The following is a 14,190-nucleotide window of genomic DNA, read 5'->3' as shown; positions in this document are numbered from 1 at the left end:
TAGAAAAGAAATAAGAAATGAATCCCATAGGAAAGTTAATCAGAGAAAGATATTTTTCTTGAGTTTATAGGTTAGGGATCCTTTGATGCTAAAAAGTCACACCTTTTGCAGTCATTGAACAAGTTGTGACTGAACATGAGCTAATGCTCTGTCTAAGCTTACATAGATATGCATAAGTCTTGTCACAATGGAGAAGTACCTTTGACTTTCATTAAGCTCAATGGAACTCGATGGATTGTCCCAGGAAACTGATAGCATAGCATTCTGAATTGATCATTAGAATGGATGCTGGCAAAGTGCCCTGTCTAGCTCTGTCTTTCGTTTGACTGATTTCAGACAAATTTCCATAGGTCATGTGTTGTTGCAAAATAGATACAGGAAGGCTTGAGATCTGGTTCTGTCAAGGAAACAGAAACCACAGAACTCAGGGAAGCTGACCTTGAATTCTCCCACTTGAGTGATGAACTCTCAGGAAAATGCGGGGGTTGTTTGAATCCATTATTTCACTTGGGGAGCAGGCAGGCACAGAGCCAGCATTTCAAAAAAGGCTGGCATAGTAAAAAAGGGTTAGGAGGGTATGAAAAATTCCTGATATTGGCAAATGGAATTCCTTGCACCTGGTAGAAGCTTATTCTATGAGGGCATTATCTGCAGCTGTGTACCTCCTTGAGGACTTTGGAGATTTGGTAGATTTGGTAGATTTCTACTTTTTTTTTTTTTTTTTGATTTCCACTTTTTGATGGTCAAATTCTATCCCATTGTTTCATGACCACACATCCAGGAACATACAGGAAATTAAAGGTGACATTACTGAAATTTGCTTTTATTAAACTCCAAAACATCTCTTACCCTTTGCTTCCTTTTTGTGTCTTCTCTAAATCCAAAACAAACCAATAAAGACAAAAAATAAAATGTAAAGGTTTGTAGCTTCAAACGGCAGCTAACAATTCAATATTTGTTGGACCTACTTTTGAGGCATGAACACGAGCTACATTGAATATTTGAAGGTCCGGAAAAATCTATGGATTCCTGGTGGTTTAGAAACCTTCTCAGCCAGACCTGTGACAGCTCATGGCAAGACTGAATCAGAGGCATCCATAGATCTTCTTAAGTCCTACCGTAACTCCTCCATCTTCATATCTTTATCACTGCTTACAGTAGTGAAATGTTGCAGAACGTTTTTTTTGACAGTAGTACAATCAAATTTAACTGATAAAAATAAATAGAAAAGCCCTAAATGTTGGATATTTAATAATTTTACAAAAGATCTATTAAGATAATTCACATATTATAAAATCGTCCTTTTAAAAATGTATATAGCAACTAAAATTTATATAACCAAGATATCTAGGAAGAATTCACAAGGGCAACTTAAAAATAAATTTTGAACTGAATGTCAGTGAAAACAACATATAAAAACAGAAGTAATATAGCTAAGGAAGTGTTTAAAAGAAAATTTGTAATTGTAAAGTCTTAGGAAAAAGTGTTTATTGTTAGCTATCAAGTTTTTATATGAAGAAGACAAGAAAAGACAGCAAATTAAAATCACATAAGCATAAATGCACTAATAATGAATGTATGCGCAGAAATCAATAACAAAGAACAAACAGTAGTGTAAATTTTTTTTTTAAAGATTTTATTTATTTATTTGATAGAGAGAAATCACAAGTAGATGGAGAGGCAGGCAGAGAGAGAGAGGGAAGCAGGCTCCCCGCTGAGCAAGAGCCCGATGCGGGACTTGATCCCAGGACCCTGAGATCATGACCTGAGCCGAAGGCAGCGGCTTAACCCACTGAGCCACCCAGGCGCCCAACAGTAGTGTAAATTAACAAAGCTGAGAGGAGTTTCATTGAACAGATTAAAAGAGACATGATTAGATACACTATTGTGAGAGGAAAAAAGAGAGAACACGTATTACCAGTATCATAAATAAAATATTCTTACTAAACAACATAGAGGTGTTAATGATAAACAGTTTTATGTCAAATCAAAAATTGTGAGGTTATTGGACCAATTCCCTAAAAAAACACAACTTGCCAGAACTGATACACAAAATGTTTTTAAATCTATAGAATTCTCTACCTACTGCAGAGACTGAATTTGCCATCATAAGATTTGTCACAAAGAAAGCTTAAAGTTGATATGGGTTTTCTGCCACATACTAGCAAACATTAGGGAAAAAGTAAATTACTAAGTATAATATACAAACACTTTCAGAAAGTAGAAGAAAGGACAGACTTTGTAATTTATTTATGGGGTCAGCATTATTCTAAAACAAAACTAGATGGAGGCATTCCAAGAAAAGTACAGAACAATATTATTCATGATCATAGATGCAAACCAGCAAACTGAATTCATCCATATATAAAAAGAAGATAAAACATGACCAAGAAGGATTTATCTCAAGAACGCAAATGTGTTTTAACTTTTAAAAGTTAATCAGTATAATTTACCACATGAATAGAATGAAGGAGAAAAAACACAGGACCTTATCAATAGATGCAGAAAATTTACTTGACAAAATTCTATGACAATTCATAATGGAAACTGTCAACAAACTAGGAATAGAGGGATATTCCGCTGAATTTGATAAGGGCATATTTAAAAAGATGTCTCATGCTAACCTCATGCTTAATGGAAAAGTATTAAATGATTTCCTTCAAAGACTGAGAGCAGGGGCACCTGAGTGGCTCAGTGGGTTAAGCCTCTGCCTTAGGCTCAGGTCATGATGCCAGGGTTCTGAGATCCAGCCCTGCATTGGACTCTCTGCTCAGCAGGGAGCCTGCTTCACCCACCCCCGCCCCCCCACTTGTGAACTCTCTCTGTCAAATAAGTAAATAAAATCTTTAAAAAAAATAAAATAAATTTTAAAAAAGACTGAGAGCAAAGCAAGAATGCCAACTATGTTCTTATTCAATGGGATACTAGTAGTTCAATTCTGTACCACAGGGCAAGGAGAAAAAACTAAATATGTAGGAACTGAAAAGACAAAATACTATCTTTTTTATATTCAGAGTTGATATGACATTATACATAGAAAATCATATGGAATCTTCAAAAAAATTACTAGAGCTAAACAAACACTTTATAGGATATAAGGTTATTATGTAAAAATCAGTTTTATTTCTACAGGCACACATCAAATATTCGGCAAATAAATTAAAAAAAAAAACTATTCACAATGGCAGAAGTAAACATTTAGTATTCAGTTTAATAAATAAATATCAAGGCTTCCACATTGAAAACTAACTTCTGGCAAGAATTAACCAAAAAATGGTTAGATATAACAAGCATATCACCTGGAAACTCAATATTGTTAAAATGTCAATTTACACCAAATTAATCTACAGATTGAATCCATAGATTAAGCAAAGTCCTAATAGACCTATTTGATGAAATCAACAAGCTGAGTTTAAAATTACATGGTTCTATAAGACTTATAAGCACAAAATCTTGAAGAAAATTAGAGGATTTAATCAACTTGATATCAAGGCTCACTGTAGAGCTGCTCTATTAATCCAAAGACTATAACACTGGTATAAAAATAGAGATGTAAAACAGAATATGGACTGACAAATACCATAAACTGATTTTTGACAAAAATGCAATGAGGAAAAAATCTTTTAAACAAATGGTGTGAAAAAAAAAAAATAAAACCAGCATAAGTGTATGGGGAAAAAGGAAAAAACAAGGTTTGGGCTGCTACTTTGCAACACCAAAAATGCTTAATTTGAGACAGAAGACAGATTTAACGAAAGAAGCAAAAACTCCCAAGAGTCTAGAATAGAACACTTTGGTGGCCTTGGGTTAGGTCAGGAATAAAAAATTGACACATTGGATTTTATCAAAACAACTTCTGAATATTACAAGTTATCATTAAGAAAATGAAGTGCAAACCAGAGGGAAAATGTATTCATAAGTCATATTTGTCACAGATTGCTTACAAACTTATGTACAGACCAGAACTCCCACAAATAATTATTAAAAGACAAACAATCCAAAAGTAAGTGGTTGAAGTCTAAAAGAGTCACTTCACAAGAAAATGTATAGGTGCACGTATGTGTTGTGTGTGTTGTGTCACTAGAAAATACACCAAACAATGCTCACCATTATCTAGGAAGTATGTTTTTAAAAGGAAATACTATGTTACATCCAGTACAATAATTAAAATTTTAGGAACTGACATTATATTTTGGCTTTGTTGTAAATCTCTTATCCATTGGTATGGGGAGGTAAAATGTCACAACCACTTTGGAAACAATTTGGCAGTTTCTTATAAAGATAAGCATCTACCTACCATATGAACAAACCAATATCATTCCTGGAATTTACCAAAATAATATCAAACAACTATCCATAAAAATGATTTATAAAATCATGCTTATAAAACTTTATACATACTGGCTCTCAACTGGCAACAACCTAGTTGTGCATTAACAGAAGAACGGATTTTAAAAAGCAGCTTTTTAATTTTATTTTGCATAATGCAAACTTTAACAGTTTTCATTTTTAAATTTTTAATGTTATTTTTCTTTATATATGAATTTCAGTAGAGTTAATATATAGTGTTATATTATTTTCAGATATACAATACAATGATTCAACAATTCTATACATTATTCAGGGCTCATCATTAATCCCTTTCAAGGTATTTCACCCATTCCCCACCCACTTCCCCTCTGGTAACCATCTTTGTTCTCTATATTTAAATTTGTTTCTTGATTTCTCTCTGTCTCTCTCTTTCTATCCTTTGCTTGTTTGTTTTGTTTCTTGAATTCTACATAGTAGTGAAGTCATACAGCATTTGTCTTTCTCTGACTGGCTTATTATGCTTAGCATTATACTCTCTAGCTCCACCCATGTTGTTGCAAATGGCAAGAGTTCATTCTTTTTATGGGTGAATAATAGTCCATAGTATATAGATGCAACATCTCCTTTATCCATTTATCTATCAAGGAATACTTAGGCTGCTTCCATAGTTTGGTTATTATAAATAATGCTGTAATAAACACGGGGTGCATATTTCCCTTCAAATCAGAATTTTCATATTCTTTGCATAAATACTCAGGAGTGTGATTCCTGGGTCACAGGGCAGTTCCATTTTTAATTTTTAGAGGAACCTCCACTCTTTTTTCCACTATTGTTGTCCCAGTTTGCATTCCCACCAAAAGTGCATGAGGGTTATTTTTTTCTCCACATCTTCACCAACAGTTGTTGTTTCTTGAGTTTCTTTATTTTAGTCACTGACAAGTGTGAGGTGATACCTCATTGTGGTTTTGATTTGCATTTTCCTGATGATGAGTGTTGTTGAGCATCTTTTCATGTGTCTGTTGGTCAATTGTATGCCTTCTTTGAAGAGATGTTTGTCCATATCTTCCACCTATTTTTAATTGCATTATTTGCATTGGGGGGTGTTGGATTGTACCAACTCTTTATATATTGTGGATATCAACGCTTTATTGAATATGTCATTTGCAAATATCTTTCCCATTCAGTAGACTGTCGTTTAATTCCATTGGTTATTTCCTTTGTTGTGCAGAAGCTTTTAATTTTTATGTAGCTGCAATATTTTATTTTTGTTTTTATTTTCTTTGCCTCAGAGACATATATGGAAGAATGTTGCTACAGAAGTCAGAGAAATTACTGCCTGTGCACTCTTCTAGGATTTATATGATTCAGGTCTCAAATTTAGGCCCTTAATCCATTTTGAGTTTGTTTTTTGTGTATGGTGTATGTGGTTCTGTTTTATTCTTTTGCATGTTGCTATCCAGTTTTTCCAGTACCATTTGTTGAAGAAACTACCTTTTTCCCATTGCATATTCTTGGCCCCTTTGTTGTTTGTTGGCCATCTATATGTCTTCTTGGGAGAAACGTCCATTCATATATTTTGCCCATTTATTGTTAGATTATTTTTTTCTGATGTTGAGTTATATAAAGTCCTTATATATTTTGGACACTAACCCTTTCAGATATGCACTATGCTGGTATCTTCCCCATTCAGGAGGTTGCCTTTTAGGTTGGCTGATTTATTCTTTTCTTGTGCAGAAGCCTTTTATTTTGATGTAGCCCCAATAATTATTTTTGGTATTGTTTCACTTGCCTTAGGAGACTTATCTGGGAAAATATTGCCATGGCTAATGTGAAAGAAATTATTGCCTGTGCTCTCTTCTAAGATTTTTATAGTTTCAGGTCTTCCACTTTGGCCCATGATCTATTTTGAGGGTTTGTGTGTATGTGTATGATGTGAAAAAGGGGTCCTGTTTCCTTCTTTTGAAAGTAGCTGTTCAGTTTCTCCAACACCATTTGTTAAAGAGATGATCTTTTTCCTATTGAATATTCTTGCCTACTTTAAGATTAACCACAAAATTGTGGTTTAATTCTGGGCTCTCTCTTCTGTTTTATTGATCCAAGTGTCTATTCTTGTGGTAGTACCATACTGTTTTGATTACTACCGCTTTGTAGCATATCTTGAAATCTAGGATTGTGACACCTCTAATTTTGTTCTTTCTCAAGATTTCTTTGGCTATTTAAGGTTTTGTAGTTTCATAAAAGTTTTAAGATTTTTTTGTTCAAGTTCTATGAAAATTGTTGTTAGTATTTTGATAAAGATTGCACTGAATTTGTAGAATGCTTTGGTTAGTAAGGACATTTTAACAATATTGGTCTGCCAATTCATGAGCATGGACTATCTGTCCATTTATTTGTGTCATCTTCAACTTCTTTCATCAATGTTTTACAGGTCTCAGAGTACAAGTCTCACCTTCCTGGTTACTTTTATTCTTAGGTATTTTATTTGGTGAAGGCAAATGTAAATGGAATTGTTAATTTGTCTATATGCTATTTCATTATAAGCATATAGAAACAGCTTTCTGTTTGTTGATCTTGTATGCTGTGAACCTACTGAATTCAGTTATAAATTTTGGCAGTTTTCTTTATGGTTTTCCATATATAGTATCATGTCATCTGTAAATAGTGAGAGTTTTACTTCTTCCTTACCAATCTGGATGCCTTTTATTTATTTTTCTTGTCTGACTGTTGTAACGTAGACTTCTAGCACTATGTTGAATAAAAGTGTTGAGAGTGGAGATCTTTGTCTTGTTACTGATCTTTGGGGAAAAGCTCTCAGTGTGATGTTAGCTGTTGGTTTTTCATATATGACCTTTATTACGTTGAACTATGTTCTCTCTACACATCATTTCTTGAAGGTTTTTATTATGAATGGATATTATACTTGTCAAATGTTTGTTCTGCATCTTGTGAAATGCTCATATTATTTTTATACTTTCTCTAGTTGATGTAATGAATCACTTTGATTGATTCACAAATATTAAACCACTCTTGTATCCTAGGAATGAATCTCATTAGATCTTGGTAAATGATTTTTTAAATATATTGTTAGATTTGTTTTGCTAATATTTTGTTGAGGATTTCTGCATCTATCTTCATCAGAGATATTAGCCTGTAGTTTTTTGGGTTTTTTTGTTTTGTTTTGTTTTCATTTTTGTTTTTGTAGTGTCTTTATTTGGTTTTGGTATCAGGGTTATGCTGATCTACAGAATGAATTTGGATGCTTTTCTTCCTCCTCTATTTTTTGGAATAGTTTGAGAAGGATACATATTAACTCTTCTTTAAATGTTTGGTGAAGACATCTTGTCTTAATCTTTTTTTTTTTTTTTAAGATTTTTACTGATTTATTTGACAGAGAAACATCAAGAGAGGGACTACAAACAGGGGGAATGGAAGAGGGAGAAGCAGGCTTCCTGGGTATCAGGGAGCCTGATGGGGTACTATATCCCAGGACCCTGGGATTATGGTCTGAGCTGAAGGCAGATGCTTAATGACTGAGCCACCCAGGCACCCCTGGTCCTGGTCTTTTATTAATTGGGAGGTTTCATTACTGATTCATTCAATTTCATTGCTGATAATTGTGCTGTTCAAATTTTCCATTTTCCTATTCATTTTGGGAAGTTATATGTTTCAGAGTTTATCCCTTTTGATGGCATATAATCTTTCATAATATTTCCTTATAGTCCTTTGTATGTCTATGGTGTTGGCTATGATTTCTGCTCTTTCATTTCTTATTTTGTTTGAGCCACCCCCCCCTTTTTTTTTTCTTTAGACAAGTCCTGCTAAAAGTTTATCAATTTTGTTGACTTTTTCAAAGAACCATCTCCTGGTTCCATCGATCTGTTCTATTGTTTGTTTTTGTTTGGTTTGGTTTCAATTTTGTTTATTACTACTCTAATCTTATTTCCTTCCTTCTACTGGTTTTAGATTGTTTCTTCTTTTTCTAGCTCCTTTAGGTGTAAGGTTAGGTAGTATTAGATTTTTCTTGCTTCTTGACATAGGCCTGTATTTCTGTAAACTTCTCATCTAGAACAGTTTTTATTGGATCCCAAAGATTTTTGACTACTCTGTTTTCATTTTCATTTGTTTCCATGAATACTTTGATTTTCTGTTTGATTTCTTGGTTGACCTATTCATTCCTAAGTAGCAGGTTATTTAACCTCTGTATTTGTGCTCTTTCCAGAGTTTTTCTTGTGGCTGATTTCTAGTTTCACAATGTTGTAGTCAGAAAAGATGTATGGTAGGACTTTCATTTTTTTGAAATTATCAAAATTTATTTTGTGACCTAATATGTGATCTATTCTAGAGAATTTTCCATATGCCCTTAAAAAGAATGTATATTCTATTGTTTAAGATGAAGTTTTTTGAATATATCTGTTAGATCCATCTGGTCCAATGTGGCATTTAAATCTATCATTTCCTTGTTAATTTTTTGTTTGATGATCTATCCATAGATTTAAATGCATTGTTAAATTCCCCTACTATTATGTATTACAATTGATTACTTCCTTTGTGTTTATTATTAGCTGCCTTACATATTTAGGTGCTAACATATTGGGTGCATGAACATTTGCAATTATTATATCCTCTTGTTGGATTGTTCCCTTTATGATTTTGTAGTGTCCCTTTTGTCTCTTGTTACAGTCTTTGTTTTAAAGTCTATTTTCTCTGATGTAAGCATTGTTTCCACAGCTTTCTTTTCACTTCCATTTGCATAATAAGTGCTTTTCCATCCCTTCACTTTCAATCTGCTTTTGTCTTTGGGTTTGAAATGAGTCTATTGGAGGCAGCATATCAATAGGTCTTGCTTTTTTATCCCTTCTGTCATGCAATGTCTTTTTATTAGAGGATTTTTTCCATTTATATTCAAAGTAATTATTGATAGTTATATACTTAATGTATTTTGTTACTTGCTTTATGTTATTTTGTGTAATTTTGTCACTTTCCTTTGTACTCTTTTCTCAGTTTATTGGCTTTCTTTAGTGATATACTTGGATTTCTTTCTCTTCACTTATGCATATCAATACCAATTTTTTGATTTGTGGTTTATATAGAACAACTAATGCATATAGCAGTCTGTATTAAGTTGATAGTTGCTTAAGTTTGAACCCATTTTAAAAGTACTAAACATTTACTCTTCCTGCCCCAGCCCCACATTTTCAGCATATAGTGTATAGTGTCCTATTTTACATCCTTTTTGTGTATGAATCCCTTGACTAATTTTTATAGATATATTTACTGTTCTGTGTTCCTCCTATCCTTCTTACTCCCACTTACAGTCTTTCAATTCAAGGTTTCCCCTTTAACATTTCCTGTGAGGCTGGGTAAATGGTGACCAATTTCTTTTCTCTTTTTTTTTTTTTTTTAAGATTTTATTTTTTTATTTGACAAACAGAGATCACAAGTAGGCAGAGAAGCAGGCAGAGATACAAGGAAGCAGACTCCCTGCTGAGCAGAGAGCCTGATGTGATGTGGGGCTCTATCCCAGGACACTGGGATCCTAACCTGAGCTGAAGACAGAGGCTTTAACCCACTGAGCCCACTCAAATTGCCCCTCCTCAACATTTCTTCTAGCGCTGGATTAGTAATGATTAATTTCTTTAACCTTTGTTTATCTGGAACCTGTATTCTGAGCCTTGTCAGATGAGTATTCTTGGTTGCAGATGTTGTTCTTCCAGCAATTTGAATATATCACGCCACATTCTTCTGTCTCAAAAGCTTTCTGCTGAAAAATCAGCTGAGAGCCTTACGGGGTTTCCCTTGGGTGTAAGTCTTTTCTGTCCTCCTACTGCTTTTAAAATTCTCTCGTTATCACTATTTCTTGTATTTAATTACTGTGTTTGTTTGTGTGGACTTCCCTGCGTTAATTTTACTGGGGCGCTATCTAGATGTCTCTTTCATTCCCACATTTGGGCAGTTTTCAGTTTATTTCTTCAGAGAAATGTTCTGCCCTCTTTTCTCTCTCTTTTCCTTCTGGGATCCCTATAATGCAAATGTTATTACACCTGATGGTGTGTCTAAATTCCCTACTCTATTTTTCTCTTTTTCCTTCTCCTTCCTCTTCCTCTTCTTCTTCTTATTACTATTACTCTTTCTTTCTCTCATCTTCAGCTTGATTGTGTTCCACTCCTCTGTGGAAATTCATTCTTCTGTCTCCTCTATCATACTATTCCCTCTAGTATATTATTAAATTTAGGTTATTGAGTTTTTCATTTCTGATTGGTTCGTTTTTATGCTTTTTTGAGAGTCTACTATAGTCCTCCACTCTTTTCTTAAATCCAATAAGTCCCTTTATGACCATTACCTAAATTCTTTATTAGGCATATTACTTATCTCATTTCTTTTATGTCTCTTGCTCTGATTTTGTCCTTTCTTTTGGGACATGTTTCTCTGTCTCTTCATTTTGTCTAAATCTCTGCGTCTGCTTCCATGTGTTAGGAATGTCAGCTGTGTCTCCTACTCTAGAAAGTAGTGGACTTATGAAAAGAGGTCCTGTATTGCCCTGTAGTGCAATGTCTCCTGTTTTCCAGAAACTGACACTTCAGGGGTGTATTCTGTGTGTGTCACAAGCCCCCTACTCTTATGGCTGAGCCATGTATGCCTTCAGTCTCATCATCTACAATGGCTGTCTTTGCCTGTTTGGGGTAGTGTTTGGTTTTTGTGTTGTTAGTGGGCCAGTCTTGGGCTACCTTGTGTGTTTAATTTCTCAAAAGAATCTGGGCTCCTTGGAAAAATGACTGATTCCATGACTAAGAGAGAGAAGTACAAAAGAGACTAGAATATTTTTCATTCCAGGAAGGAACAAATTTCTTACTTATGTGAACTTGTCAAAAGATCATAGGATCCAGTTGAAGTGTCTCTCACTTGTGTATGTAGGGATACCACAAATGCATTATAGAAATAAAAAAATGTTAGTGAATCTGGCAGTAAAAAATCCTAAAGATGTATAGGTGGGATGGTAGTAGAAGTTCTTTTTTTTAATAGAAAAAAATGTAGAATAAAATAATTAGAAAATAACCAATTTTACCACTCTAATAACTGATGAAGGGAAGAATCATGAATGGATGCTAAAATATTAGGTGTAAATTGTTGAGGAATGGGATATTTACAGAATTCTATATTATAAAAATATGAATTGTTAATAGAGAAAAGCGTTCTTATAATGGGTGATACTATCAGGTGATACTACCTTAACTGAGTGGTCAAACTTAATATTACTCTAACAGAAATCTGTGCAAACAATGATAAGATATAATAAGAATATAGATCAATGATATATTAGTCTCTGCCTAACTCTTTAACCTGAATACAACTAGACAAACACAAATTTAAGGATAGTCTACAAAATAATTGTTCTAGATACATAAAGACATCAACATCATGAAAGACAAGAGTAAATAAATAAAAAGAAAGACAAGAGTAAATAAATAAAAAGAAAAGTTGGTTAGCCTTTCTCACCAATAAATACATTAAATACAAGAGTTTGGATGGGATTTGGCCAACGGAGCAGGCAGGTCAGCAGGAAAACATGGTGGCAGGGCATGTTACATGAGCAAGTCTGTGCAGGTTCACTGTGAAAAGGGGCCTAGAGGTATTTCAGAAAATTCTTGCACAGCCTGGGAAAGAGAGCACATTTGCACAGGAAAATGTAGGGGTGGGGCACGTTACTAGAAAACTAGGTGGAATGTTTGTGTTGAGCTGTTCCTACAGGTGTCCACATTTCTAGGCTGGGGAGTAGTGGAGGGAAATTGTGTAACCAAATATTTTGATCTTGGGGAATTCCCTTAAAGATTCCTGTTCTTCCAGCACACACTCTGATCAGTAAATAAATATTCTGTATACCCCCATGTGTTTTTCCAACTGATACTTCTATACTTATCTCTGTGGGCTGTCTCTTTGGCTGGGGACTCCACCTTCTTGGCTCTCAGAGAGTCCAGTCTGATTTTTTAGTTTCAGGGGTTAAGCTCCACTGATTGTTAGGTCCCTCTGGTTTTCAAAACCAGATGTTATGGGGATTCATCTTACCCTTGCCTGGAGTGCCTGTTGTTGGTTCTGCTCCTCTCTCTCCTCAGCACCTGCAGAGTCCCTCCCCTACAGACACTCCATGGATCATTTTGGCTCCAGACCATGTTTCTGGCCTTTCTACCGCTTAGATGCATCCTCTTCTCTACACTTATTTGTGGAGAGCCTGTCCTGCCAGTCCTTTGGTCATTTTCTGGGTTATTTACACTAATGTGGGTGTTACCTCGTTTTATCCATGGGAAAAGTTGAGCTTAGGATCCTCCTATTCTGCCATCTTCCCCAGACATCCCTTCTAAAAAGAAATCTATGTTTATAGCATGGAAAAATACCTACCAAAAAAAACATATAACATGGATGATTGTCAAAAATTTTTGTAGGCTATTTAAAAAAGACTGGTAAGCTTTTAGCAAGACTCAACAAGAAAAAAAGAGAGGGTTGAAAATAAAAGTCAGAATAAAAAGAAGAGATGTTACAACTGATACCAAAAACATACAAAGAATTATAAAAGATTTTTATAGATAATTATATGCCAACAAATAGGACACCCTACAAGAAGTGGATAAAATCATACAGTAATTTAAAAAAATCTGAATAGAGTGATTACTATTAAAGAAATTGAATTAGTAACCCAAATCTCCTAACAAAACAAGTCCAGGACAAGATGCCTTCACTAGGGAATTTTGGCAAACATTGAAAAAGAATTCCAATCCTTTGCAAGTGCTCCAAAAAGAAAAGAGAAGAGAAGAAGAAAAGAGAAGAGAAGAAGAAGAAGAAGAAGAAGAAGAAGGAAGAAGAAGAAGTGGTAAAGAAGAGGTGACGAAGAGGAAGAAAAGGAAAAGAAGGAGAGGGCAGCAGGAACATTTCCAAGCTCATTTTATGAGGCCAAGATTACTCTGATATCAAAACTGGACAATGATGTCAGAAAAAAAATTACAGGCCAATATCTACAGTGAACATAGACTCAAAAGTCCTCAACTAAATATTATCAAACTGAGCTCAGAAATACACAGAAAGGATAACACACCATGATCAAATGGGTTTATTCTGGGAAGCAAGAATTGTTGGACACGCACAAATCAATCAGCATGATATACCACATTAACAAAAGGAAGGGTAAAATTATATGACCATTTCAAAGCATTTGGCACAATTCAATATCCATTTATGATAAAACTCTCCACAAAGTGGGTATAGAGGGAGTATATCTCAACACAATAAAAGCCATGCATGACAAATCCACAGCTAACATCATATTCAATGTTGAAAAGCTAAAAGCTTTTCCTCTAAGATCAGAAACAAAATAAGGATGCCCACTCTTGCCAGTTTTTTTTTTTTCTGCCAACTTAGTATTAGAGCAATTATACAGAAAAATAAATAAAAGATATCCAAACAGAAAAGGAAGTAATATTGTCATCATTTGGAGATGACATGACATTATATATAATGGGGGGGGTGCTGTGTGACTCAGTGAGTTAAGCCTCTGCCTTTGGCTCAGGTCATGAGCTCAGGGTCCCAGGATTGAGCCCAGCGTCAGGCTCTTTGCTTGACAGGGAGCCTGCTTCCCCCCCCCCCCCACTTTGCCTGCCTCTCTGCCTTCTTGCAATCTCTCTCTCTGTGTCAAATAAATGAATAAAATATTTAAAAAATATATACCCTGAATGGGGAACCTGGGTGGCTCAGTCAGTTAAGCATCTGGCTCAATTCTGGCACAGGTTTTGATCTCAGGTTTGTGAGATGGAGCCCAGCATTAAGCTCTCAGCACAGAGTCTGCTTATTCCTCTCCCTTCCCCTTTGCCCCTCCTCCAGCTTGTGATCTGTCTT

The sequence above is a fragment of the Neovison vison genome, chromosome 1 (assembly GCF_020171115.1).
Source record: "Neovison vison isolate M4711 chromosome 1, ASM_NN_V1, whole genome shotgun sequence".
Lineage (NCBI taxonomy): Eukaryota > Metazoa > Chordata > Mammalia > Carnivora > Mustelidae > Neogale > Neogale vison.
Note: the sequence above shows the minus strand (reverse complement) of the source record.